Source organism: Ranitomeya variabilis, chromosome 7 (genome assembly GCF_051348905.1).
Source record: "Ranitomeya variabilis isolate aRanVar5 chromosome 7, aRanVar5.hap1, whole genome shotgun sequence".
Lineage (NCBI taxonomy): Eukaryota > Metazoa > Chordata > Amphibia > Anura > Dendrobatidae > Ranitomeya > Ranitomeya variabilis.
Genome location: NC_135238.1, coordinates 136,524,789 through 136,549,372, shown reverse-complemented (window position 1 = coordinate 136,549,372; position 24,584 = coordinate 136,524,789). Strand labels below are relative to the sequence as shown.

Genomic DNA, 24,584 nt, shown 5'->3' with positions numbered 1-24,584 from the left:
TTTCTTTTTCGCATTAATAATATTGCAAATTTTGAAACTTGGAGGTCAAACAAGCAGCCCTCACAATTTATATAGGGTGAGCAGGTGGCCCCCATTATTTTTAGAGGGCCAGCAGGTGTCTTGTGGACAGATGAGTCCAAGACAGAGTTTTTTGGTGAAACACATCATTCTACTGTTTACTATAAATGGAATGAGGCCTAAATATGAAAGATCACAGTACTGTCAAATATGCTGAAGGTTTAAATACATTTAGGTGTTGTTTTGCACTCCGTCCCTGGGTGCCTTGACTGTGTGCAAGGTATCATGAAATATGAAGATTCCCAAAGGATTTTGGGTTGCAGTGTAGTGCCCGAGGTCTGAAAGCTAGGTTTACAACCTAGGTCATGGGTCTTCCAGCAGGATAATGACCCCAGAAATAGATGGAAACAAAGCACTTATAGTTACATAGTTATTATTAAGGTTGAAGGAAGACTTTAAGTCCATCTAGTTCAACCCATAGCCTAACCTAACATGCCCTAACATGTTGATCCAGGGGAAGGCAAAAAAAAACCATGTGGCAAAGAGTAAGCTCCACATTGGGGAAAAAAATTCCTTCCCGACTCCACATACGGCAATCAGACAAGTTCCCTGGATCAACGCCCTATCAAGGAATCTACTATATATACCCTGTAACATTATACTTTTCAAGAAAGGCATCCAGTCCCCTCTTAAATTTTAGTTATGAATCACTCATTACAATATCATACGGCAGAGAGTTCCATAGTCTCACTGCTCTTACAGTAAAGAATCTTCTTTCCTCCAGACGTAGAGGATGCCCCCTTGTCCCTGTCTTAGGTCTATGATTAAAAAGATCATCAGAAAGGTCTTTGTACTGTCCCCTCATATATTTATACATTAAAATAAGATCACCCCTTAGTCTTCGTTTCTCCAAACTAAATAGCCCCAAGTGTAATAACCTATCCTGGTACTGCAGACCCCCCAGTCCTCTAATAACCTTGGTCGCTCTTCTCTGCACCCGCTCTAGTTCAGCTATGTCTTTCTTATACACCGGAGACCAGAACTGTGCACAGTATTCTAAGTGTGGTCGAACTAGTGACTTGTATAGAGGTAAAATGATGTTCTCCTCATGAGCATCTATGCCTCTTTTAATGCATCCCATTATTTTATTTGCCTTTGTAGCAGCAGCCTGACACTGGCCACCCTCAAATGAATTGTCAGTAGGAGGCAGTACACTCACATCTCACAAGGATTCTATTGCCATGATTATGGATCCAGGATATGTTCAGAGGGCGGTGATGGGAGAAACTGTAGTATCTGCAGTGCTGGCCCCTGTGACGCCCTGTTCCAGGAGATGAGATAGGCACTGCAGAGAAGTGTGTGCAGTCCCAGCCTCCTGTGATGTTTGAGACTCCTTTAAGTGAAACATCTCAGGAAATATTGTAAAAAAACAAACCACATTTAGGGATTAGCTACATAGGAAACAGTGTAGGGAATTGCATAATAGAGCAAATGACAAAAGTGATTAGATTGTAAAGATAAATATTTAAAACATACATTTTAGGTGCTGGACCACCCCTTTAAGACAATTAATTTTCTTATTAAAAGTAGCATATTGCTTTAAATGGTAGACATTGAAAACGATATTAACTCTGTACTCTGGATATAACTATTGGTAGTGATTCCAGTGACTGGCAGATGATTGCTGTGTGATGAGAGCCGTTGTATCACCTTGTCCCCGCTGCCTGGTGCAGATTAGACAGCACTGTTATCTGCTCATTTGCTTCTGCTGCTTGCAGAATTTAAGCCTTCCTGGACTCATGAAAACAACATGCAAATAGCACCTGATGACGAAAGTTTGACACCAGGGTGCAGTTAATGATCTGACCCCAGCTTAAACCTCAATCACATATTACAGCTAAATGAAGCTATTTGAGAAGACCAGAGGCAATTCCATGTTGTCCTGCGCTAATAGAGGATTACCTGGTATTAAGCAAGGAGGAAAGGAAAAATCACTTCACTGAGAGCTCGCTGACATCTCCAAATGGGTGGACGGCCCTCCGCTGAGCTTTGACGTACAGGCACAGAAGTCCCGGTCACTCCTCCTTCTTAAAAAGAGCCGGTGACGCCTGGCGAGTTGTGGAGCAGACTGCGATCAGGGGCAGGCTGACAAGTGTCACCTTAGGGTTAACCACCTGACCAAGACTGCACAGGTAAGAAGCCAATCTACTGATCTCTACCACTGCAGGGACCCAGGAGAGGACGCTGGGGGACAGGGGCATCAGGCACTGACAATATGTGGGGGAGAATCCAGTCTGAGTATGTATTCCTCAGGGTGGATTAGAACATCTGCAGAAGGGAAGGCTGTGAAGGATTGCAACTGGCACGGAGGAAAGAGTTAACAAGTCATTAGCTCCATCATGTAGTACACATCTACAGAAGGGAAGGCTGAACGATCACAACTTGTGCAATAACCATTTATAACCCTGGGAGCATTATAACATCTGCAGGAAGAGACTACAGTATTACAACTTGTCCAGAAGGAAAGAGGTGACAAGGCAATAAAAGAATGTATAACATCTCCAGAAGAGAAGACTGGGGAGAACTAGAACATATAATAGAGGACAGAGGGGGAAAGCAAATGCAAGCGGCATCCATAACTCAGGGAGCAAAGGATACAGAAGGAAAGACTGGGGAAGGTAAGAACTTGTAGAGAGGCAAGGAGAGCAAAGAGGGATAAATGGGGAGAAAGCGTGTGTGTGGGGCACATGGATGGAAGAAGGGTGAGAAACTAGTGCACTGAGTCTTCACAAGTTAGGATAAATATCTAGTGGAGAAACACAGAAAGTGCAATAAGTAAAAAGAGTCTGGAGTGAAAAACAAAGTGTCATAAAGAAGTAATAGAAGTCGGGAGATTCAGCACCAGGGACAGCGACAGGGAATCATCTCAGCAAAGTGACTCCTACAGGAAGAAAGCTTCCAGCTACACAGCAGGGAAGTACAGTATGTATAGTTATACATGTATAGCTCTAATATCTATCATATCCATATTATATATGGCCTGTGTTATAGAAGAAACATGCATGACAACCTGTAGTAAGTTCTTAATCTTTAGGAAAAATATCTTACAGGCGGAGACTGAACAATGATTATTGCATTTCCTTGTATAACAAAAGATAAGTGTAGATTTATGTGTCTGTGACTGATTGATTTATACAGACCAAGATTTCTATAACATCCTGATGCCTTAACTATGGATGACATCTCAGAGTAATTAAAGGCAAACACTATACTAAAGTTCTACTATTCCACGACATACTATGTAATTCAGATATATGTGTGTGTGTATATATATATATATATATATATATATATATATATATATATATCACATAGACAAGTTCACCTTCTGATTACAAAGCAGAAAAAGTTGCACAACAGTCACACAAAAGATAATATATTTGTGATAAATGTGTTTTGCACTTTGTTTATATAATAAACACCTATTAGTTAAAATTAAGTTCAACAAAAATTAACATTATGGTAACACTAAAAAGGGACTCCTGCAAAGTAAAATGGATCATTGTAAAGTTTCTGTTGGTGACTGAGGGTATGCTATATTGTAAGAGCATGTACAACAATTGCATGGAGAACACAGAACAGAAAGTTCGTAAGGTACTTTTAGCTTAATTATTTTGTCTGGTGCAAAAAAGTATCTTTTGTTCTTGTTAAGTTATGAATAGATGAGATATTGGAAATTTTCATGTATATCCTGTTTGGTTTCTTTCTAGTGGGATAGGTTGAAGGCGTAAAAAAGCATTATGATGGCTTAAACTCTTTTTGCTTATTAAAGTAAACCATATTATTGAGATTTTAGCACATCCGTTAATTAATTTCCTGTGCAAAATTGATACAATAGAGGTTAGACAATATAACACTGATGACCATCATTAAAATAGCTTTTCTGAACAATATTTACAGTGATATAATCATGTAATCATGTTCAATCCTGTTCAATCCAAATTGCAACTTGGACCCTCGTGGTTCATGGTAGCAATACTCCTCATATTCAGTTCAGTTTATTAGATTTTTTACAAGCTTCTTTACAAGTTTTAACTATAAATAGTTTAATTATAAATAAAATGAAAGCTGTTGGGTTTTGGTTAAGCTCAAGATATTTATATCAATACTAGTACTAAGGTCTATATCATTTAAAGGTTGTGTACCCCTGGTCTAAGTGATATATTCCAATGAACTCATCAATGATGATGAAAATACAAGCCCAAACATTGTGATGTGCGTAAGATAATAGCCATGATTAATATTTTGGTTTTATAAACTGTTTGATATAGATATGTTACGTATTGAAATGACTGATGACATTGGATAGTAATAGGCTTTGCTGTTATTGTGGGTTTCCTGCTCCTTTCCTCATTTGTGGCATAGCAGATTACTCTATTAACACATTACCCCAAATAAATATAAAACACGCACTTATACTATTTAATAATTCGTCTTGACCCAAAGTTATAATTCACATTTTTAAGATTTAAATAGAACCTGAAATCAATACTCCCTGAACTAATTCTATCCAAAAAGGAGGAAAGGCAATGAACTCTTACTACTTGCCGAATTTCCCTAGGAAGAGTCAATAGTCCTATGGGAGAAAACAATGGACCTTCACACATGTCGGCCCTGTGCTAATGAGTTTCAAAAGACAGAAACACATCTGCCCATATGTGACAGCCACTGATTAGCTAATGTCTGGGATATGTTAGGGCCTCCTTCTGTACAAACACATCATGGAAATGGCAATTTAGAAGCATTTTCTTTCTTTCTGAAAGAGAACTTCAGACCTGTAGCAGAACATATTACAGGGATGAAAACATGGACAAGGGTCATGTTGACCTGTGCTATGTGAAAATGTCATCAATATGCAAATTTGACAGCAGTAGAATGTGTACCGAGTTTAGGATTTGCTACAAGTATGTAAAAATGTTGTGATTTTTTGCTAACAGTCACATGACAGAACTCTCTTATTTCACTAAATTGACCAAAGTGATTGGCTATTGTAATGATCATGTGATCAGGAGCCAATGGTTCTGGCTACTTTTAGGAGCTGTTAGTCCCAGTGTGTGCTCACTGATAGGCTCCCTCTACTCTAAAGCAGCAATGCCAAAATACATTATTGCAGGCTGGGGACTTTCAAGGCCCACCATCAAAACTGTAGGTTAAATCTTAGCAGTGTCCTGATAACACCATTATCATAAATATTTCCCTGTATGTGTAAAATAATAATGAGAGAGGAATTTGCTATACAGACAAGCTAATTGAACATCGATTTTCTTACCTGAAGTACATAAATTTTATTAATTTCAGACACCTTGGCTAGCAAACTGTATTAAATTGTCTGCCCGACTTTTATGGGGTTGACCACTACCAGACAACCCCTGCTTCATCAATTCAGGACTGAAATTCCAATAAAAACAGTGTGTCCTCTCCTCCTGCGGCGGTGCCATTCCAGGAATGTCAACATTGAAGTTCTGGAAGGGTGACATGACTTGTGTCAGATGCCGGTTGCAGCCATTGAGCGGCAGCACATCCATGTTTTATCAGGCGGACATCTGGTCTGATGAAATAGTGAAAGCTGCAGCCACAGCGGTGGCTCATTGACTGCAGCCTACATGTGACACAACAATGTCATGTCACAGTCCTAAAACAGCTGTGCTCACATTGCTGGAACAGCGCTATTGCAGGAGGGCGCTAGAAACTGATTTTATTTTAATTGGACTCCTAAATTTAATTAACTGGGGTTATCCAGTAGGGGAAAACCTCTACCAAACAAGATGAGATTTTACCAAATTTTATCCATACACTGCAGAGATTTTTTCGCTTAGGTATTTCTATGCGCAAACTCCATTTTTTTGTGAATTTTGTAAACTATATCCCATGGAACCACAGCAAAATCCACAATCCCAGAATAGATACACTGTTTTCAAGCGTATGATAAAAAAGTGTTCTCCTATGGTCCCAGGCTGCAGTAGTAATGAGATGTCATCCCTGGAGGCCAGGACGCAGCAACCAGTGGAGGACCAGGCTCCTGTTACAATGGAGATTTACTTACTGCTTCAAAAATTTTCCTTAACAAATCCACTCCATGTGAATACACCCTTAAATGGATTCTTCCCATTCAGCCTTTTCTAACCTTGCTGTCAAATTAAATAATCTTGTATCACGTTTAGTCATACTTTTAGGCCAGGTTTACACAGCCATACTAAAAGCCGGGTCAGAAGAAGTGACTGGTTCCATGTGCAGCTCCGTGGGCTGTTTCGCATAGCGGACTAGTGCTGGATCTGTCTGACATGCGCAAGATTGATCTGTACTACGGACCAGACTAGTGCGTGCTCCTATCAATTGTCACACCGACCAATGGTCTCTATGAAAATGTTCTCATGTGCACAGTCACACAGGTCGTTACTGGATCAGTGAGCTCTACGTTGAGCACGTGGACTAAAAACACCTACCCTTTTGCCCTCCTGCTATCTGCCTCATGGAGATACAGATGAACTATGCAGGACACATCTGATTATTAATATCAGTCTCAAGTAAAGAATTAGAATGCTGTGTCAGTTTCTTACTTTGTCATATTTTCTTAGAACATTTAATTTACCTGTATGAGATGTTATCAGGATGAATATTAAAGGGTTTGTGTGGTGTAAGGACAGAAGTCTGTGGTCACTATTGGGAGGGCAGACTGCCCAATAGTGACAACAATATGTAATACGCACACTGACACAATTCCCCTATAATTCCCATGCAGTGAGCAGCCATCAGACCACATCTACTGTATGTGACTTGGATACTTGTGGTAAAGTGCCAACTAAACTCCTGCACTATTTTGAATTCTCTTCTATTAAAAGTAGCCAAGTAACATTAACCGGCACGTGACTACAAATATGCAAATCACATATATGTGGTCATTTGACTGCCCACCAGGGAACTCAGGGGAATTGTGACCATGTGCACAAAACCTAATTTGCAATGGGAGTAGTGATGAGCAAGCATGCTGGTCACTGCTTGTTACTCGCTCGAGCATCAGTATACTCGAGATGCTCATTACTCAGAGAGTATTTTTGCATGCTAGTGTCAAGCTTCAGCCCCAGCATGTTTGGCGCTTCCAAAACAGCCAATAAACATGCTGGGATTGCCTGCCAGTCACTGTAATGCCATAGTCATCTTGGTTGTGGCATTACTGTGACTGGCTGGCTGTATAGCATCATCAGGTCTATATAAGACCCATGACGCCATGCTCACAACAGTGTACCAATGGACACTGGCAGAGTATGGAGAGGTGATGTGCTGCTGATCTAGGGACATAGCTTTAGCTGCTTATAGGCAAGGATTTGACATGTGTAATCTTTCAACTGCAACAACAGCCCTTATAAGGGCTCATTATAATCAATATTCATACTGCTGTTAGCAACACTTACATACAGATTGTGCTGAAGGGATAGTGTAGGACAGGATAGGGATAATTCCATGTCCTTTCTGCTACAACTCATAGCAAAAGCCCTTCAAGTTCTCAGGGCTAATAATATTCTTTTTGCTCTTAATCCTGGAATTTTTTTTCAGCAGGTAAATATTATATGCTAAACACTGTAAAGTAACACACTGGCGCTATGTATTGGCCTGAACCTTCAGCTGCAAGCACCTTGGCACGTAGTGTGCAACCCTGCCACCCAATATTAAAATTAGAATAAAATCAACAAACAGGTGCTGCGCTAGCAGGAGGAACTGTGACTAGGAATACATCTCAGTCACCTACCTCACTGTTATGAACTGATGTGTCCACTTGGGACAATGAGCTGCTGCAGACCGTCCTCTGCTATCTTGGAAGATCTGTGATTAGAACAGTGCAGCCACGTGAACGATGCACTACCATCCGGGGAGCGTCCTCCCGTAGTGCTGAAAACCCCACCAGTCTCGCCGCTGTAGTGTCCGGCAGGCAGCTACGGCCGATAGCGCCGCCGTGCAGTGGCGTGGTGAGCGGGGGGCGTGGCTTACTAGGTGACGTCACCAGTCCGTATGACGGACACTAACAGGGGCCAATCCCGACGCGTTTCGAGGGTGCCGACCCTCTTTCTCAAGGTGTCCGTCATACGGACTGGTGACGTCACCTAGTAAGCCACGCCCCCCGCTCACCACGCCACTGCACGGCGGCGCTATCGGCCGTAGCTGCCTGCCGGACACTACAGCGGCGAGACTGGTGGGGTTTTCAGCACTACGGGAGGACGCTCCACGGATGGTAGTGCATCGTTCACGTGGCTGCACTGTTCTAATCACAGATCTTCCAAGATAGCAGAGGACGGTCTGCAGCAGCTCATTGTCCCAAGTGGACACATCAGTTCATAACAGTGAGGTAGGTGACTGAAATATTATATGCTATTTCTACTGCGCCAGTTGTGCATCAAAAGCATACAGCCAGACTTGGTTGGTTATCAATAGCATCGCAATATTGCGCCTGCAGTGTAAGAAGTCCATCTAAGGTGGGCAAATTTTCCTCCGATACTAATCCTGCAATTTCTTTACAGCAGAGAAATATTATATTCCGTTTATAATGTGCCAGTTGTGCATTAAAATAAAAAATCCAGATTTAGTTGGTAACAAATAGCATCGCTATAGTGATACTGCACTGCAACAAGTCCATCTGCAATACAAATTCTGCAAGGTTTTCTCAACAGGGATATATCATAAGTAATTTAAAATAGGCAAGGCATGTGGTAAGGGACAGAGAAGTGGACGTGATGCTGGTATGAGCATAGAGGCCGAGGCCGTTGGGAAGCTCAAACTGTACCTGCTGCTGGAGCACAACAAACACACACATCATATCGACTTAGCTTCCTGTGCCACTTTGTAGGGGGGCCCAGAACACCACTCTTGAAGCTATACCAGTATGATAAGGTTGTTTGATGGATAGCAGATAATGCTTAGTCACTACGCACTACACAAGAATGTGTCTCATAACATTAGCCGTGCCCTGACCAATGTTGTTACAGACCCGTGGAAAAGTGCTTGTGGCCAGGGATGATACATTTCCCTGATGACACACTGGGTGAATATTATGGAAGCTGGGACCCAGTCAGACCCTGGGACAGAATACATGCTTCCGACACCAAAGATTATAGGCCCTGGTTCAATCAGGGTTTCCACCACTTACTTAAGCCGTTCCTGCACCTTCTCCTCCTCCTTAACCTTCATCTCACAAATGTCAACATCAGTCACAAGCTGGAAGCACTGCAGCACTGCCTCGGCCAAACGGCAACAGGCTCTGATGAAGCTAATCTGCTTAGGTGACAAACCACACACTGCCGCAGAGTTGTTGAAATGTCTAAAAGACCAGACTGATCTGTGGCTGTTGCCCTTGAGCCTACAACCAGGCATGGTCGCGTGTGACAACAACCATAACCTGGTGGCAACTCTGAGGCTTGACAACCTCGCACATGTACAATGCCTGGCCCATACCTGCCCCATGTGCCCAACTTAGTAGCTCAGTGGTTTCTCAAAAGCTACCCAGATCTGCCTGAGCTACTTGTGAGAGTGTGCCGCATGTGTGCCCATTTCCACAAGTCAGCTACAGCTACCACCTCCCTGGCAATGCTGCAGCAGTGTTTTCAACTTCCAGCTCACCAACAGGTGTGTGATGTCACCACAGTTTGGAACTCAATATGTTGGCAAGGCTTTGTGAGCAGCAGAGGGCAGTAGTTGAATATCGGATACACCATGCACATTGGTATTCTAGACAGCCTCTGCACATAAGAGCTGATGAAAGGACATGGATATCTGACATCAGAGCGGTTCTCCAAAATTTTGAGGTCTAGCCCAAGATGGTGAGCTGAGATGACACCATAATCATTGTAACCATCCTGCTTCTCTGTCTACTGAAATGCATGCTGCTCACAATTAAAGAGGCTTTGCAGGTGGAGCATGTTGAGATGGAACAAAAAACCATACAGGGTGATGCTACACAGCCCAGTCTTATCTTCTTATTGCAGATTGGGTAATAATGAGGAGGAAGAATTGGAGCTGATTGCCTGCATTACAGATGATACTACCCATACCACCTTCATCCCATCTGTACAGAGTTGATGGCCTGAAGTTGAGGAGGAGAGGGAGGATGAGGAGGAGAAGATGGACAGTGGTCCTGTTGGTGGGGACAGAGAAGACTTGGCTGTAGGCAGTCTGGCACATATGGCTGAGTTTTATGTTCCACCACCTTTTCTGTGACCTTCGCATTGTATGCATTTTGACCAACACTAATTACTGGTTGGTCACCATTCTAGACCCACGCTACAAGGAGACATTTCCATCTCTCCTTCCCATGGCGGAGAGTTCTAATAAAATGTTGCAGTACCAGAAGGCCTTAGTTGAAGAATTATTAAAAAAATCCCCATCTGACAATGCTGGCGGCAGAGGTCACAGTTCCTTGGACAACCAAGGAGTAGAAACTAGGGAGACACTCAGCATAGGCTGGAGAACACTCTCATAGGTCTGGGATAGTTTTCTCAGACTCCCCCCTTCACCAAGATCCTGATGCACGGGGTACTCTGACAAGGAGGGAAAAGTTTTAGAAGATGCTGAAAGAGAACCTTGGCGACTGTACCAGTGGCCTCCGTGATTCCTCTCTGCCTTACAACTACTGGGTATCCAAGCAAGACACATGGCATGAATTGTCTCTCTGTGCCTTGGAGGTCCTGGCCTGCCCTGCTGCTAGCATTTTGTCCCAGTTTTTAGTGCTGCCAGGGTATTATAACCAATAGGCGCATCCAGCTGTCAACTGAAAATGCTAACAGGCTAAGTCTTATCAAAATTAACTAGGGTTGGATTAGCCCACACGTCTCAACACCAACGGGTGACAGCAGCAGCAAACTCAAATCCAGTATTTTTTTTCTGGTGCATTCCCATGCACACCTTGTCATCCAAACATGGGTATATGCTTCAGGATTTGGCTTCTTTAGGTCATCCTCTTCCACTGCCATATCAACAGGCAAGCCGTATTTGCCACTAGGCACGTGCCTAGGGTGCCAGGATGCAGAGGGTGGCAGCTGAGCAAGGTTTTTTTTTTTAAGGTCTGGTGTCAACCGTCCGCCCACCTCCCCCTGCCCGCTCATACTCACCCTCCAGCGGTGCCTTCAGCTCCATGGTCTCAGCACCGGCAGCTCGTCCTGTTCTCAGCAGTCACATGGTACCGCTCATTAAGGTGATTAATATGGATGCATATTCATGACCTTAATGAGCGGTACCATGTGACCGCTCACACAGGAAGAAGCTGCCACGCTGGGACATAGACCTGATGCAGGGAGTTCTGTGCGCTGTGAGGAGGGTGAGTATGATGGCCCGCCACCCAGGGGAAGGTTGCAGGAGGATGGGGGAGTATGCAGGAGGACGGGGGAGTATGAAGGAGGATGGGGAGGATGCAGGAGATCGGGGGAGTATGCAAGAGATTGGGGTAGTATGAAGGAGGATGGGGAGCATGCAGGAGATCGAGGGAGTATGCAGGAGGACGGGGGAGTATGAAGGAGGATGGGGAGGATGCAGGAGATCGGGGGTGTATGAAGGAGGATGGGGAGGATGCAGGAGATCGGGGAAGTATGCAGGAGATCGGAGGAGTATGAAGGAGGACGGGGAGGATGCAGGAGGACGGGGGATGCAGGAGGATGGGGAGAATGCAGGAGGAAGGGGGAGAATGCAGGAGGATGGGGAGGATGCAGGAGGACGGGGGAGTAAGAAGGAGGACAGGGAGGATGCTGGAGGACGGGGGAGGATGCAGGAGGACGGGGGAGGATGCAGGAGAGTGGGGGAGAATGAAGGAGGATGGGGGAGGATGCAGGAGATCGTGGGAGTATGCAGGAGGACTGGGAAGTATGAAGAAGGACAGGGAGGATGTAGGAGATCGGGGAGGATGCAGGAGATCGGGGGAGTATGAAGGAGGATGGGGAGGATGCAGGAGATCGGGGGAGTATGCAGGAGATCGGGGGAGTATGAAGGAGGATGGGGAGGATGCAGGAGGACGGGGGAGTATGCAGGAGGATGGAGAGAATGCAGGAGGATGGGGAGAATGCAGGAGGATGGGGGAGAATGCAGGAGCATGGGGGAGGATGCAGGAGGACAGGGGAGTATGAAGGAGGACAGGGGAGTATGAAGGAGGATGGGGATGATGCTGGAGGACGGGGGAGGATGCAGGAGGACAGGGGAGTATGCAGGAGAGTGGGGGAATATGAAGGAGGACGGGGAGGATGCAGGAGATCGGAGGAGTATGCAGGAGGATGGGGGAGTATGAAGGAGGACGGAGGAGGATGCAGGAGATCGTGGGAGTATGCAAGAGATTGGAGGAGTATGAATGAGGATGGGGAGGATGCAGGAGATCGGGGGAGTATGCAGGAGATCGGGGGAGTATGAAGGAGGACGGGGAGAATGCAGGAGGACAGGGGAGGATGCAGGAGGATGGGGGAGGATGCTGGAGATCGGGGCAGTATGCAGGAGATCGGGGGAGTATGAAGGAGGACGGGGGAGGATGCAGGAGGAGTGCATTAGTTGTGAGAATTCAGAAGCCTGCGATGTCAGGATTCAGCTCTGCAAGGTTCCAGTAGTCGTCACATAGACACTTCACTCACATGCAACTTTCATACTTGTGGTCCTGTGACAACGAGCTTCTCTTCCCGCTTCTCTGTTTTTCACTGAACATTGAGAGCATTAGGGAGACGAGGTTGTTGGTAAATGACTAAGTGTGCAAATCGCATATGTGCAGAGGGGGCGCCAAAATGAATTTTTTCCCCAGGTGCCAGAAAACCGACATACACCTCTGCCGGTATGCTACTGTGAGCGGTGATTACCGGGTCTGGTGGAGGGAGGTCTGTGCACAGTGCAGCACAGGCAGTGAGGCAGTGAAGCAGGGACTGAGAGTGTGCACACAGAGGATGGAGACCCGGAGACTGCCAGTCCCTGTCTACGCCATAGCCTGGAGCCCTCATTGTCGGAGGAATATGTCAGTTAAAGGGAACCTGTCACCCCAAAAATCGTATATGAGATAAGGCCACCGGCATCAGGGGCTTATCTACAGCATTCTGTAATGCATTCTGGAATGCTGTAGATAAGCCCCCAATGTATCCTGAAATATGAGAAAAAGAGGTTAGATTATACTCACCCAGGGGCTGTTCTGCTGCGGTCCGGTCCGATGGGTGTCGCGGTGCGGGTCCAGCGCCTCCTATCTTCATACGATGACGTCCTCTTGTCTTCCTGCCCCTGCTCCGGCGCAGGCGTACTTTGTTTGCCCTGTTGAGGGCAGAGCAAAGTACTGCAATGTGCAGGCGCTGGGCCTCTCTGACCTTTCCCGGCGCCTGCACACTGCTGTACTTTGCTCTGCCCTCAACAGGGAGATAAAGTACGCCTGCGCCGGAGCAGGGGCAGGAAGGCAAGAAGAGGACGTTATCATATGAAGATAGGAGGCGCCGGACCGCGACTCCCATCGGACCCAAACCGGACCGGGACCGCCCCTGGGTGAGTATAATCTAACCTGTTTTTCTTACCTTTCAGGATACAACAGGGTCTTATCTACAGCATTACAGAATGCTGTAGATAAGCCCCTGTTGCTGGGCCTTATCTCATATACGATTGTTGGGGTGACAGATTCCCTTTAATAAATAGTTTTTCTAAAGCTTTATAGTGTAGTTTTAGGTCAGGAAGGAATGGTTAGGAATGAGCTAGCAAGGTGCAGGGACAGGTAGTGATGGCTACTTGCGGACATGTGCGGCACTTGTGGTTTTGCACTTGCAGTGAGACAAAAACACTGCTGGCAGCGTTTTTTCACATTGCTGCAAGTACCGCATTTGCCGGATCGTGGCAAAACCACAAGTGACGCACATGTCCGCAAGTCCCATAGGGAATGAATGAGGCCGAACGCAGTGTTGCCGTAAGTGATCCGTTACTGCCCGATCTGCTGCAAAAGGCTACTTTCACATAAGCGATTTTTGCCAAAGTCACTGCCGATAGTGTCATACTCACTAATGGGGGAGGCAAAACTAAAAGTGCCTAGGGCAGCAGAAACTCTAAATACGGCCCTGTCAACAGGGTGATCATGCTACCCTAACTATAAATCTTTGAAGGGTGTTTATGATGCATGCCTTAAGAGTTTTGGGAGGCCTACCTCTAACATTCTTTGATACTGTATATATGTATACCCTCAAGGGTAAATGTTTTTTAGCCCATGCACATAGTGCATGCAAATTACTAGTCTAGGATATGCACTCCTTAATAATGGAAAAAAAAGTTTCCTGAGGCAATCCACTAAGTCTCTTCAAAGGGGTATTGGAGTGCCTCCTAATTTTTGGCATCCCTTGCACTTAGTGTATACGCTTTACCAGTGTAAGGAGACCCACTCCTTACTAATCGGAAAAAATGCTTTTTCTTAGGCTCCACCTTCTAGTTTAGGGAACAATTTTGGAAACCAAAAGAGCTGATGGGTTCTGTTAGTATATGATCCAGTACCTTGTTGTGGGCTGTCAGGTGATTGTCACATAGGGAGTTCTCACATTGCATGCAGGATTTCAAAGTCAGGACAGGAAACTTTGTACAGTAAGTACAGAAGATTCTGGTCTCCCCATATCAGGTTGAGTAGATGCAAAACACTTCACTGTATTCCCCAGCTGGGTTAATGAAATAACAGTCCTTGATGCTGCTATGTTAAATGAATCGCTTTTTTCAGGGCCAATTCAAATAGATTCTATTCTCTAATAATACTGCTATTATCTGCAATTCATGTAGGGTGAGCTGTCTCAGTAGGGATAGCATATTACAGCCATCTAATAAGGTATTATTGCCTTATAAATTATAAATCTTGCTGCTGCTTTTTTCATACAATCATTGACAGATTCATGTTTTTTATGGTGATTTGCACTCAGAAATTCATCAAAGCTGCAGTGTTGCTAGCGTTCCTCTAGAGTTTGCTGTTGCCTGGTGCAAGAAAAAATCTTATCAGGGCCAATTCCAATCCCTTCTATATTTTGCAATAATGCCAATCTTATCTACAATTAATCTAGGGCGAGCTATCACAGAAGGGAATTATATTTCTTGCTGCTGTAACCTGAAAAAAAAATCAAGTTAACATTCTCTTCCCTACCAACCCCTTCCCGACATGCTCCATACACATACTGCTCTACAAGAGCTGCATTCCCACAAACAGGAGTATATGTATGGTGGCACAATCGCGCTGCCTCACTCTGAGTGCCACGACGATCGGGCGTAGGTGTCAGCTCTGTGTGAGAGCTGACACCCTGCAGCAGCACCCACGATCAGTGTTAGCACCGATCTCAGGCATTTAACCCCTCTGATTCCATTGTCACTAGTGAGAACGACATAGAGGAGCATCGCACAGGGAATTGGTTCCCTGCGCGCTTCCATCAGAACAACATGATGCAATAGCGTTGTCCTTGTGGTCTCCATGGAGACCCCTGGCCGCAAGATGGGCTCAGGGTCCTTCAGGAAAGGTGGCTTCACAATGAGACGCCTCCTTCCCTGCCAGTCAGATGCTGTTCTGATGCTCTTCATTGCAGATGCATTTCAGAACATCAGATCGGAGATCTGATTCTATACACTGATTTGCCCGGATGGGACAGTGTAAAAAAGTTTACAAAAAATATTAAAATATGTAAAAATATATTTTTTTAAATCCCCAAATAAAGAATAAAAAAAAACTAATATTTTTCCAATAAATAAATTTATTTATGTAAATAAAAAATAAACAATAAAAGTACCGTATTTTTCAGACTATAAGACGCACTTTTTTGCTCCACATATGTCGAAGAAAATGGAGGGTGCGTCTTATAGTCCGGATGTTTGGTGCGATACGGTGTATAGTCTGGCTGTGGTGGGGAGGTGGGGGAATGGCATCGACGGAGCTGCTGGTCACAGGAGGCTAGAGCCAGTGTCAGCAGCTAACTCCTGTTCCCGCTGCTAAAGAGAAATTAATATTCACTGCATTCCATGCCCATGGGTGTGGAGGACAATGAATATTGATTTATCTTTAATAATATTATCTTGGTATGATTTCCCCCTAACCTCGGTCCTGGTATGCATGGCCCCATCCTTTTAATTGGCCCCCACCCCCATCCCCATCCCGGTATACATGGCCCCATGAGGAAACATTAAAAAAACATTAACACTCACCTACCCGCCGCTCCCTCACAGTGTCCTGCTCCGGTGCCAGCAACTGCTTTATGCTTATAAGCAGCACATTGTGTCATGCACTGCTCACAAGCAGGGCACGCGCAAAGAGCAGTGAGTATTCATTGCTCTTCTGTACCACACAGTGTCAGGAATTGGCTGCTTACAAGCATAAAGCAGTTGCTGGCACTGGAGCAGGACGCTGCGAGGGAGCACCGTGTAGGTGAGTGTAATGGTCTGTTTTTTAAAATGTTTTCTGATGGGGCCATGCATACCAGGATGGGAATGGGGGTGGGGGACAATTATAAGGATAGGGCCATGCATACCAGCATGGGGATGGGGTGGGAGCCAATTATAAAGATGGGGCCATGCATACCAGTATGGGGATGGGGCCAAATTATAAGGATTGGGCCATGCATACCAGGACCAGGTTTGGGGGGGAAATCATACCAGAATAGGGATGGGGCCCTGCATACAAGGATAGGGATGGGGCCCTACACACCAGGATAGGGATGGGACCATGCATGCCAGGATAGGAATGATGGGGTTATGCATACGAGGATAGGGATGAGGGGGCCATGCATACTAGGATAGGGAAGAGGAGGCCATGCATACCAGGATAGGGATGAGGCCCTGCATTCCACGATAGGGATGAAGAATCAATGCATATCAGGATAGGGATGAGGGGGACCATGCATACCAGGGTAGGAATGAGGGGGCTATGTGTATCAGGATGGGGATGAGGGGACCATATATACCAGGATAAGGGATATTAAGTACAGAATTGGCCACATTTTTTGCTTCAATTTTTTTCCTAATTTACTGCTCTAACACCTAGGTGCATCTTATTGTCCGGGGCGTCTTATAGTCTGAAAAATATGGTACACATATTTAGTATCGCCTATAAAACTGTCCCGCTAGTTAATCCCCTCAGTGAACACTGTAAAAAATAAATAAAAAATGAGGCAAAAAACAATGCTTTATCATCATGCCGCCTAAAAAAAAGTGGGAAAATGCAATAAAAAAGATGACTGTAAATAAAAATGGTACTGCTGAAAACATAATCTTGTCCCACAAAAATCAAGTCATCATACAGCTCCATCATCAGAAAAATAAAAAGTTATAGCTCTCAGAATAAAGCAATGCAAAAATAATTATTTTTATATAAAATAGTTTTTACTGTGTAAAAGCACCAAAACACAAAAAAAAGATATAAAATGGATATCATTGTAATCGTACTGATTCGAAGAAAGCTGCCTTACCAATTTTACCACACGCAGAATGGTATAAAAAAAAGAAAAAGCAATTCCTGAAGTGTTGGTTTTTGTTAATTCTGTCTCCCAAAAATCGGAATAGAAAGCCATCAAAACATGTCATGTGCCAGAAAATGGTACCAATTAAAACATCAGCTCATTTGACAAAAAACAAGCCATAACATGACTCTGTCGGACGAAATACGGAAAAATGATAGCTCTCAATATATGGTGATGCAAAAACTAGTTTTCACAATATAAAGCATCTTTTAGTGCGTGACAGAAGTCAAACATAAAAACCCAATATAAATCTGCTATCGCTGTAATCACACCGACCCAAAGAATAAAGTCACCCAATCACTTATACCGCACGAGGAATGGCAGAAAAAATAAATAAAACCAATTATTCACATGCTGTTGATTTTTTCATTCTGCCTCCCAAAGATTGCAGTAAGGTTTGACGCACATTTATCCTGCTCTCTACTCTGAGCGCTTACATCGGGGTTTCTGTGTTAATCTCTGAAATACGTGATTCAGACAGAACCCCCGGCAGAAGATTCCCTATAATGAGGCAGATAGAGGCACTGTGGATGCCATAGCACCTGTGATCCAGAGTGGCGTACGTCTTTTTAGGATTGCATAAAAGTGCCATAGGCCACAGCTTTGTGCACTTCTGAAAAGAAGGACACCACCAGAGGCCAGACAGAGTCCAGAGTAACTCTGATGCCTCATTATAGTGAATGGATCTATCGGGAGTTTTATGTGTCACATCACTCAGAGATTTAGATGGAAACCCCGATGTAAGTGTTCAGCGTAGAGCGCTAGATAAATGTGATCATAAATAATATGTAAAATGTTCCCAATAAAAAGCTTCAACTCAATTCACAAAAAAGCAAGCCCTCACTCAGGTCTGTCATCTGTTAACGGAAATATAGGGGGCTTCCACGTAACTGGTAGCACAAAGGCTCCGGAAAAGCAAAATGGCTCTTTGCCCCCCCAAAAGAAATTTTCTGCTCTCAAATCCAAATGCCCTCCCCTCTTTTCTGAGCCCCAGTGTGCCTAAACCGCATTTAGTGCTCACATATTTGGAAGCTCCGTATTGATGAGATCCCACATTATTTACAGTTGCATGTCTCTAGAAGCATGTACTGGTCACTACTACGGCAGTTTGCAATTTTCCCTCAGCAACATCCACTGCTGCTTGTTTCTGGAAAACTCCCGTGGAGTCAAAATCATCCCTACATCTTTGGATAAATTCCCAAAGGTTTATAATTTTCAAAATGGGGTAACTTGAGGGAGGATTCTGCTTTTATAGCACTAATGGTCTCTTTATATGGAATCTGCAAACTATTCTAGGAAAATCTGCGCTCCAGGAGGCAAATAGCTCTCCGTCCCTCCTGAGTCTCTCCATACGGCTATGTAGTATTGTACAGCCACATATTGGGTATTGCCACGTTCAGTAGAAATTGTGGAACAAATTTTGGTGCCATTTTTACCCATTTCCCAGTATGAAAATGTAAAGCTTTGGGCTAACACACAATCTTAGTAGTAAAAATGTAAATGATTTCATCTTCACTGCCCAATGGTATATAAGTCTGTGACACACCTGTGGTGTCAATATAATCACTGCACCCCTAGATGAATTCAGTGAGAGGTTTAGTTGTAAAATGGGTCACTTTTGGGGTTCTGTTGCGTTGGTCTGCCAGTGTAACATGACACCCACAAACAAGTGCAGCAAAATATGCACTGTAATATGGCACTACTTCTCTTCTGAGCTTTGCACTGTGACTCAAAAGTAGTTTTTGATGACATATGTGGTTATTGGTGAACTCAGGAGAAATTGCACAACATATTATGGGGTCCATTTTCTCCAGTTACCTTTGTGAAAATCTAAAATTTGGAGCTAAAAATATTTTTGCGGGAAAAATGTGATTTTTTTTATTTTCTCGGCTTAACGTTATAAGCTTCTGTGAAGCACCTGTGGGCTTAAGGTGTTCAATACACATCTAGATAAGTTCCCAAAGGGGTCTAGTTTCCAAAATGGTGTCACTGGTGGGGGTTTTTCCACTGTTAAGGCACATCAGGCGCTCTCCAAACGCAACATGGTGTCCGCTAATTATTCCAGCAAATTTTGTGCACCCAATCAGTTGATTTCCTCCACATATTGGGTATCGGCGAACTCAGGAGGAATTGCACAACAAATTTCATGGAGCAATTTCTTCTGTTACCCTTTTGAAAATGCTAAATTTGGACCTAAAAAAGATTTATCTGGGAAAAATTAGATTTTTTTATTTTCACGGCTCTACGTTATAAACTTCTGTGAAGCACCTGTGAGTTCAAGGTGATATTTACATATCTATATTAGTTCATTAAGGGGTCTAGGTTCCAATATGATGTCACTTGTTGGAGGTTTCCACTGTTTAGGCACATGAGGTGGTCTCCAAAGGCGACATGGCATCTCCTAATTATTCCAGCAAATTTTACATTCAAAAGTGAAATGGCCCTCCTTCCCTTCCGAGCAGGGCCGTGTGCCCAAACAGTAGATTTCCCCCACATACGTGGTATTGGCATGCTCAGGAGAAATTGCACAGCAAATTGTATGTCCTGGTGGACACCGTGTCCGCACATGCCACTGAGGCAACCCTTGCCCCACTTTTTCATGTCACGGAATGTTTAATGATCTAGTGATCTCCAACCAAAATTATTGGTCCACCTGATCTAAGAACCTTACTTTGTCCTGAAACTGATGAAGGTCTGATGTAAGACCGAAACGTTTTACTTACTACTAGTGTGGACAACATTAAATTATCTGATCACTTAAGTTGAGTGCCGAGTCTCTTAATATAAAGGAACATTTTTGTGAAAGAAAAGTATATGTTTATTTTTTCTTCCATATTCCAAAAATTCCTGTAAAAGCTGTAGGAGGAAACAGCGCAAAAAAAGGGTCTTATCTGGGAAATAAGTGGTCAATACAATATGATTGCACTTACCAGACATAGCTCAAATATGACATTATGAATTTTCACTGCAGTAGATCCATGGGTCCAACGAGACCGAACGTTAGATATCAGAAATGGGAAAGAAACGTGGTTGTTGTTCTGCGTTGCTGAATCAATTTAAATAGGGAAACAGTTCAAATATCGGCCGATATTTGAACTGTTTTCCTATTTAAAGTGATACAGCAGCGCAGAACAACAACCACGTTTCTTTCCCATTTCTGATATCAAAAGTTCCTGTATAGCACCTGAAGGTGCGGCAATTCTGAAATGTGTGCACTTAGCCTCAGAGTCCCTCTTTCATAAATTAAACAGGATGTGTCTGATCATGTCTCACATACCACATAAGATACCACTACCAGATAAGGTAGTAAAATGTTAAAATTAAATTTTATAGTGAATATTTTTTTCACCATTGAAAGCAATGCAAATATGCAAAAACGCAGTAAAAACACTAAGTGTGAACATAGCCCATGGTGTAAAGGAGCATTTTTCTCCTATTTATTTTGCCTTGTATATGTCATTATCCTGGAAAGAATGTTTCTTAACATTTTCTCTAGTAAAATCCATTTTAGCTTTAGTTTTGTATGTTTTATTGTCAGTCTGTAAAAGTGTTGAAATCAGGGCTGCCATCAGGGCAATACTATGTGGCTGGGCAGTATACTATGTGACTGGACAATATACTATTTGGCTGTGCTATATACTACGTGGCTGTGCTATATACTATGTGGCTGGGCAGTATACTATGTGGCTGGGCAGTATACTATGTGGCTGGGCAGTATACTATGTGGCTGGGTAATATACTACGTGACTGGGCAGTATACTATGTGGCTGGGCAACATACTATGTGGCTGGGCAGTATACTATGTGGCTGGCCAATATACTACGTGACTGGGCAGTATACTACGTGGCTGAGCAGTATACTATGTGACTGGGCAGTATACTATGTGGCTGAGCAGTATACTATGTGGCTGGGCACTATACTATGTGGCTGGGCACTATACTATGTGGCTGGGCAGTATACTATGTGGCTGGGCAATATACTACGTGACTGGGCAATATACTACGTGACTGGGCAATATACTACATGACTGGGCAATATACTACGTGACAGGGCAATATACTATGTGGCTGGGCAGTATACTATGTGGCTGGGCAATATACTACGTGCCTGGGCAGTATACTTTGTGGCTGGGCAGTATACTATGTGGCTGGGCAGTATACTATGTGGCTGGGCAGTATACTATGTGGCTGGGCAACATACTATGTGGCTGGGCAGTATACTATGTGGCTGGCCAATATACTACGTGGCTGAGCAGTATACTATGTGACTGGGCAGTATACTATGTGGCTGAGCAGTATGCTATGTGGCTGGGCACTATACTATGTGGCTGGGCACTATACTATGTGGCTGGGCAGTATACTATGTGGCTGGGCAATATACTACGTGACTGGGCAATATACTACGTGACTGGGCAATATACTACATGACTGGGCAATATACTACGTGACAGGGCAATATACTATGTGGCTGGGCAGTATACTATGTGGCTGGGCAATATACTACGTGCCTGGGCAGTATACTATGTGGCTGGGCAGTATACTATGTGGCTGGGCAGTATACTATGTGGCTGGGCAGTATACTATGTGGCTGGGCAATATCCTATGTGGCTGGGCAGTATACTATGTGACTGGGCAATATAATATTTGGCTGTGCTATATACTAAGTGGCTGTGCTATATACTATGTGGCTGGGCAATATACTACGTGGCTGGGCAATATACTACGTGGCTGGGCAATATACTATGTGGCTCTGTGCTATATACTACGTGGCTGGGCAATATACTATGTGGCTGAGCAATATACTACGTGGCTGGGCAATATACTACGTGGCTGGGCAATATACTACGTGGCTGGGCAATAGCATATTCTAGAATACCCGATGCGTTAGAATCGGGCCACCATCTAGTAGATTATAAAAGACCATAATCAAACATTTCAGCTGCATAGTAGACTGTGCTGGAGACAAGCGATGGAGTCCGGGTGGGAGGAGGAAGAACCAGGCTCCCCAGGCTTCTTCAAAAACCATATATCTGGAACGCAATATAACCACATATTTGTTGGAGATAAGGACAATAGAGACATCTAGTGGCCAATTTGAGAATTACACATCAAAATAATATTCTCTAACCAACTGAAACATTAGCTACACACTATTTAGCGCTACTGGAAACCTCCTAAATTACAAAATTACCCTGAAAATCCCATCTGCAAAGACTCTTCTTAAAAACTTATATGTCTTCTCACAACACTTATAAAAATATTTATATGCTGAACTGAGCTGCCCCCCCTCAGAATATTAACAAGGAGGGCACGGGCAGCCTTGGTGAAATATCAATATGACACACTAGGGCTTGCACCAGGGGCACTAACATGCACTCATAAGTTTTGTCAACCTCCGCGACCAGAGATGTAAGATATACCAAGTCTTTAAATGATGCGGCCTAAAAAATCCACAGTGCCTGAAATCAACACCAGATCAATAACTCAGTTGCTATATCAACGTACAAAGTCTGCAAGTCGTGACATGTTAGTCTCACAATCACCCTCGGCAAATTCTAACAGTCCTCCCCAGAAGTCTCAGCAGGCTGATACTGCACCATTAACCAACCTGATTCCTATGACAATGGAGGAACTTTTAAAAAACATCCAAAATACTTTTAAAACTGAGCTATCAATGGCTGTAGACAATTTTGCAAAACAAATCCAAGACATTGCGCAAAGAACCAATGATCTGGAAAAAAGAATGGATGATACTGCTGACGCTGTTGAATATGACAGAGAACAGCTGCAAGAGCAAGATGCCAGAATCGAGTTCCTAGAGCTTAAATGCGAAGATCTGGAAAATCACTCGTGGAGGGGTAATCTTAGAATCAAGGAACTACCAGAAAATGATTCCAACCTAAAGGAGATGGCCTCGCAACTCTTCAGTGCTCTTTTACCACAAATGGACCCTAACATCTTACAGATTACAAGGATTCACAGAGCACTGGGTGGACCCAAGCCAGATGCCTCACCAAGAGACATTGTTCTTAAACTACACCATGAAGAAGCAAGAGACTTGATACTAAAGGCAGCTCGTAATAAAACCAACTTGCCAGGTGTCCCAGATACTGTTTCCATATTCCCTAACATCTGTTCAGCGACCCTAATGAGGAGAAGAGCTATGAAGGACACAACAATGGCTCTAATCAAAGCAAATATCAAGTACAGGTGGGGATTCCCACATGCATTAATCTTCTCGTATGGTAACTCCACCTATTCACCAAAAAACCAAGAGGAAGGAAGAAAAGCATTGGAAAAAGCTGGCATCCCAGTGCTCGACTCGGGTGCATTACCACAAAGACAAAGACCACGCAGAGAATGGACGGAGGTTCGACGTACCAATCCCAACAAACCATAACTTTGCAGATAAGCTGTTCCCTGAAGATACACCCGTTAATGATACTAAGACAGGTTTGGAGGACAGTTGATGGAATAAAATTCATTTACACTGGTTCTTTTAAAACAATATACTTGTTATTGTATTAAATATTCTGCAAGTTAATATTTTTCTTCACATTTATAGAGTGCGGTGCCAATGGAGTAAATATGCTACTCCACTTTGGGCTATTACTGTTTTGAATCCAAATGTTCATGGACCAATACACCTTAGCCCGCATACTGGTTGTTTGTTATAACCGTTTTAAAAGTTTTTCTATTTCTCCCCCCATTTTCTTATCAGAGTGTTGACGAACATAATACTGGAAGCTGACGTAAAGCAGTGCTCCATATACGATGTTATACCAGGTGACTTAGATAGATTATTACAGTATATATCACAAATGTATAAGATACTATCACATAATGTACAGGGATTTAATTCCCCAGTAAAAAGAAAACGTGCTTTCATTGATTTTAACAGATTTTATTTAGCCACACACAATAAAAAAAACAAGAGAGGCTGCTATCTTTCTACATAATTCTTTCCTATTTATACAAGAGGATACAATAGTTGATAAGGATGGCAGATTTATAATATTATGGGGAACCATACAGGAAAAGCGAATTTGCCTCGTTAGTT

The 24,584-nt window shown here is 43.6% G+C and overlaps 1 long non-coding RNA gene across 1 annotated transcript in view; it reads left to right on the top strand.

The window, feature by feature from the left end:
- The first annotated feature begins 2,061 nt into the window (after nt 1-2,061).
- The window catches only part of LOC143785538 (uncharacterized), a 34,172-nt gene continuing 11,649 nt past the window's right edge, over nt 2,062-24,584 (top strand). The window contains exons 1-2 of the long non-coding RNA XR_013218009.1: nt 2,062-2,210; nt 24,246-24,310. This is a non-coding gene — a long non-coding RNA (uncharacterized LOC143785538). The remainder of the gene's footprint in view (nt 2,211-24,245; nt 24,311-24,584) is intronic.